We start from the raw sequence: 6,000 nt of genomic DNA on the forward strand, positions 1-6,000 counted from the left end.
ACCTTTGCAAATCGGGAGATGGATTGATTTGTAGATACAAATGATTTGCCCAGCACTGGATTTTCTCAAATCTTTAAGGGATCTAAAATGAGCGTTTATTGCGTTTCGACAGTATTTTTTGTGCGACATGAGAGCACATCAGACCTATCGAATTGCATTCTGAATACGAAGCATGTCTTTCTGATATCAAATAATTTTCATTTTTTTTAAATCACAATATAATACAAATTTTATGACAAATTATAAAAATTTGATATTTTTCAAATTTTTGATATATAACAGTCCTCGAAGTAAATTATATAAATCTAATGATATATTCTTAAAGTGTATGTAGTAGGAGGAAAAGCCGACGGTCAATTGAAAATTTTGACCTTTCATATTGAAGATATGGATTTTTTCCTAAAAGACCTAATTTTTTTGGTGTTTTGGGAAAAAAATCCATATATCTTCAATACGAGAGGTCAAAATTTTCAATTGATCGACGGCTTTTCATCCCACCTACATACACTTTAAGTATAAATCATCAGATTTATAAAGTTTACTTCAAGTACTGTTAAATATCAAAAATATCAATTTTAATGATTTGCCATAAAATGTGTATTAAATTGCTAATTTCAAAAATCAAAATTATTTGATATCAGAATGACATTCTTCGTATTCAGAATGCAATTCGATATGTCTGATGTGCTCTGATGTCCCAAAATAAATACTGTCCAAACGCTCATACCCCAGCCCTTAATAAGCGATTTAAACAGTTGTCAAAACAACTTTGATCAAGTATTACAGGTTGCAGAATTAAACTGACTCATAATATAGTTGGAATAAAGTACTTCAGCGCCTGGGTTTCCGGTTAAAAGTAAGCAAATTACACTTCAGCTAAGATACATAAAATTATGCTAGCCAAGCTAAATATTATCCAAATTGGACAATCTAAACAAGTATTCCTGAAAAAAATTGGTGTCAGTTCCAATTTACAATGTAACTATTATTTTAATGTAATGTTAAAGAGAAGTTTTGCACTGCAGCACTGACAAGAAGATTTAGTGGTAGTTCATTTTATCATTAAATAGGCCTAATTATACACTTACATAGGCGTGCGTGTTTTGGCATAACGTCAGCCTTCTATTCTTCAAATTTTTTCACAGGAGGAAGAGGGCGAATTTCATCATTCGATATCAGCAAAGTATCAGGCCCTTGCAACTCCTATCCGCAATACAAAAAGATTTTTTTATAATTAACACTGGACATGCTGGATGTTTTTATAAAAATATTGTATGTGATGAAGAAGGGGGCTGGTGGTTTATTTGTGTAAAGGTCAAAATAGGATTCGGATAGGGTCAGGACTCTATTTTGTCATCTTCCTTCTGTGGGTCTTTGAACCTGCTCATTGTCTGGTGTTTTTGGTTTTTTTTTGGGTTTTTTATAATTTTGATTTTGAAATGGAGCCTTCATCTTTGGTTCGAGTTGTATTTTTTCCTGAATGTATTTTAATGCTTTCTCTCCCCCGCTCAGTACTGATAAAATACAAAAAACTGAAAAAGAAAGAAAGAAAGAAAAAAAAAAAAGATGTGGACACCGTCAGTTCCCCGTGTATTATCCACGGCGCCATTATCACGTGACTGTAGAAAAATGCTGCTGCCACCAGATATAGGCTAAGTAAAACAGCGTATTACTATCAAGACTTATGTCGATATTATCAAGACAGAGATATTAGTGTTTGATGTTGACTTGCAAAACTCGGCGGTAAACTAGTACAAGGAACTTATACGATGTCCTCATTCACAAACTGATACTATCTGTCCATCGATAAGACTGTCCCTCAGACGGCAATGTGGTGAAGGAATATTACACAGTCAAGAATAGGCTCCATCTTTTTTTTTTTCTTTTTTCTCCAAGTCTCCCAAAACATCAAAACATCAAAAGCGTTGCACATTTACTTACTTAAGACTGTCCTTTTTCATATAACGCCAGACAAAGTAGGGCCAAGCTACCTAGAAATGGTCAAATTTTGGCAAGAAATATCTCTGTGTAATAAGTCCCATATCACATCGTTATCGGCGATCGTGATTTTTTTTTTCTGAAGTTTGGCTGGTACCCACTAGCGTCATGCACGTGACATGACACATCTAAAATAATCGACCGGAAATCGGGGATCATTAAAACGTCAACAAATTTAAAAACATAGAAAGCAGTAAACTTAATGGCGAGCGGTCCGAATTTTGAGCCATACAAGTTTACGTGGTGAACTAGCGGTAAACCGGGCCATGATTTTAAGCTTATTGTTAATTTTGCACCTTCAAACATACAAACCATCTCAAAAGTTAGGTCTTTATAGTAGGAAACCTTTTGGGCGAAAGCACCATGTCAACAATGCCTAGAAAAGTTGCTTTTTGCCTTGTAAAAGTACGTAATTTTTCGGCACTTCCTGGTCAGCATGGAAGCAGGTGGATTCGCCAAATCAATTCGTCCACAGTTGACTTGGCCATATGCCAATTCATGCATTTGGCCCCAAGCTAAGTCAGCCACAAACCAATTCGATATTGACCAAAAGGGATAAACGATTTAATATGTTAATGAATATATGTGACCGTCCATCTCGAAACAGCTGTAAAGTCGGCTCGCGGGAAATTTTGTTTTATTTCGTGTTTAGAAAATATATCATAAGCTTTAAAATGAAAAATCATTTGACTCCAAACGATATCCAGTTAGTAAAAAAAAGAGGGTTAAGTGCACAACGTACAAAAAAGTGACTATATATTAACCGATGATCCTACAGATATGCGATCACTGACTTTTTTTCCCTTATGACCAGAGGAAAAATTCGACATGGCACGACTCGAGGATATTTGGTTAAAAAGATAGAGGGTTAAGTGCACAAAATTTTAAAAAAAAGTGACTATATCTCATTAACCAATGATCCTACAGATATATGCGACCACTGACTTTTCTGTTCCTATGACCAGAGGAAAAATTTGACATATGGCACGACTCTCTAGGATATTTGGTTAAACAAAAGAAAAGTGAATATATCTTATTAACCAATATGATCCTACAGATGCGACCACTTGCTTTTTTGTTCCTTATGACCAAGGGAAAAGTTTGACATATCTCACGGTAGGAAATGATGTACATCATCATCATCATACATCATCATTTTATTTTCATTCAAATCAACATACAAAATATAAAAGACACAACATTTGAATGAGGAGATGCTCAAAAGGCCCAAAGGCCTGAAGCGAGCACCCCCTTACACTGCCTTAAGTTACATACATGTAGGCCTACAATTACACAAAGTTAACAAATAAAAGAAAAAAGAAAGAGGAGAAGAACATGCAAAAGACTCCAATATAAATATTTATAACATTTCATTATAGATATTCCACAGTCCACACAAGAAATTGATTGTTGGAGTGGAGATGGGGGGGGGGGGATGGGTGAGGTCATTAAATAATCCCTAAATATTAGATGTAATTTTTTATTAGACTTTTCTTTATTTGTAACTTAAAGTGGTTTACTGATTTTGCCATCTCTATATATCTATCGGTAATATTCTATTTCCTAGGACCGGAAGCCCATGTTGTGAGGGCCACAAACTGCGGCTACGTACAGATACGCGAACGCTGACTTGTTTTGTTCTTTATGACCAGAGGAAAAGTTCGACATCGCATGACTCTTTAGGATATTTGGTTTAAAAGATAGATGGTTATTGCACAAAGTACAACAAATTGGTTTGTGACCGAATGCAAGACATCAATTCATCTAAATATACAGATTTGGTGTAAAAACAACGGTTATGGAGAAAATCACGAAATAGTTAAATTTGGCCAACTTTTTTGTACATCAATATACAGGGTTGAATTGGCATGTGGGCGATTTGGTTTGGGGCTGAATTGATTTGAATAGTATCGATATCGATATTGATATTTTTACAGAGCACGTGATATTTCGATATGATGATTCGAATTGTCACGTGATCGTCAAACCTGTACTATAAAAGGTGTCAGTTCTGCAGGAACTGACACAAAAATGCATTTTAAAACTGAAGATGATATGATGACTGAACGTGTTAGGCCACTAACAGTCATTATTGAGTTTCCCGTCACATAATTTCTGAAAACAAGTGAGGTAACTTTTTCATTATTCATTATTTTTCTGCCTTTCATTATATGACCAAACACACATGTGATATATGTTGTTATTTGCTGCTCACTCACTTGAAGATGGATGTTTAGCCCAAATGAGATTCAAGATTATATTAAAAAAAGAGTCTGCAAGGTTGACAGCAAAATGTATGTTTTGATTTTGATTTTTCCACAAAAAATAAGGGATATTCATAATTTTTTATGCAAATATAACCAGTTTTTATCAGTATTTTTTTGCTATTTGGAAAATCACAATAATGAATTCAAGTGAGGGTCAGAAAATGAAGTGAGGGCAGGTGACGGGAAACTCATAATCGACTTTCCTTGGCCTTATACTAGCACCCTCGATCAACCTACCCCTCTACTAAAATTAAAAATCATCAAAATTCAGATTTTGGTACCCAGCCGAAAGCCATGTATTTATCTTAAGACAAAATAAGACATCTTACATGAATCAGTAATTTATATACTGACAGTATATAAATAAGCTGCATGTATTTGAATGGGGCTTCAACTTCGCCAAACTAAAACTTCTTTGTTTTTTGCCAAATTTTTCATTTCAAAAATATTCCCAACCCGGCAGTGTTAAACAATTTGAATGACTAAATCCTTCACCTTTAAGCAATTTATAAACAATTTTATTTTTTACACTTGCGCTGGGTTCACTGAATGGGTCTTTGCGTTGCGAACTAGATGCAAAAGTAATACCAGTAATTTATCGCCGATACAACATTACCTGTTCAGACTGTTGAATTCGACAGTATTGCCAATGAATTCCACCGCCGCTGACTACAGTCTCCTTTTCACTGTCTATACAATCGCTATCACACAAGGGAAATATTTCACATATGAGTCTCTGGTCTCTCTACGGTCTCCTAAACGAATGACATTAAGCAGCAATTTATGAAGAACGATACTGATTGCTAAATCTTCCTTTGAAAACATCCGAGGACAAATAAAAATTTTACTGTTTATACGGCCATTGAATTTCAATGTTTTGAAAGGGCGATATTCCTATAGTGAGATCAGCACCGCCCTGTGTGTTCTAATCTTGTCTTATCCAGCCTTTATTTAAAAAAAAAAAAAAAAATTAACAACAGGCATCTACCTCTAATAGTCTTAGAAATAAGCTGATTGGTACTTCTAAATTAACACTGAATTCAAGTAACAGATCAACTCACATAATCCCTTGCGTTTTCGTTTCTGAACAATAGGCCCTGAGCTCCCGAAACAGAAGACTAACAGAAAAGATAAAACGACAGTTGGTAGGCCTAATTTTGCCATTTTCATATAAGCTTTTAACAATCTTATCCAAAATACTTTCTTGAACATTAGGGGGGTTTATTTTTTTCTAAATTTTTACTTCATCATGTAGAGTTTTTTTTTCTTTCTAATACACCAGTCCCGATCAGAAAGTTGAAAGCGATATTACAGACTCATCACTTTCCGCATTTCTCTATTTTTACCTCCCCCCTTTTTTTTTTTTGATAGCGCGGCATAGGCCTATAGGTAGAATGCCGATTTTTTTTATTCGTGCAGAGTAACCGTGGGCGTTTTAGGATTTGTTTCGCTATATCTACTGAAGATCGGCCTAGCATTTAGAATCTCATAATAGTCCCAAATTAACGCATAGGCCTAGTCACAAATTAACCAAAACAAAACAAAAATTTAATTTGATTCTCAGTAGATATAGGCCTAGCACCAGTAGGCCTACCAGTAGGTAACATGATTCTATAAAATATCGCTTTAGGGTTCATATACCACTAAATCCGCCTGTAAAGCGGTTTCCGGTAAAAGTTTATCACGCCTACCCAGCAAACATTACACAATCGGCCCGATACTGGCTTTATAACAG

The 6,000-nt window shown here is 35.0% G+C and overlaps 1 protein-coding gene across 1 annotated transcript in view; it reads right to left on the reverse strand.

Moving 5' to 3' along the window:
- Positions 1 to 5,119, reverse strand: part of LOC140140078 (ciliogenesis and planar polarity effector 1-like) — a 33,685-nt gene extending 28,566 nt beyond the window's left edge. Inside the window, exon 1 of the mRNA XM_072161900.1 lies at positions 4,882 to 5,119. The gene's annotated coding sequence lies outside the window, so the exon portion shown is untranslated. The remainder of the gene's footprint in view (positions 1 to 4,881) is intronic.
- Positions 5,120 to 6,000: the final 881 nt, after the last annotated feature.

The sequence above is a fragment of the Amphiura filiformis genome, chromosome 2, assembly GCF_039555335.1.
Source record: "Amphiura filiformis chromosome 2, Afil_fr2py, whole genome shotgun sequence".
NCBI classification, from domain to species: Eukaryota; Metazoa; Echinodermata; class Ophiuroidea; order Amphilepidida; family Amphiuridae; genus Amphiura; species Amphiura filiformis.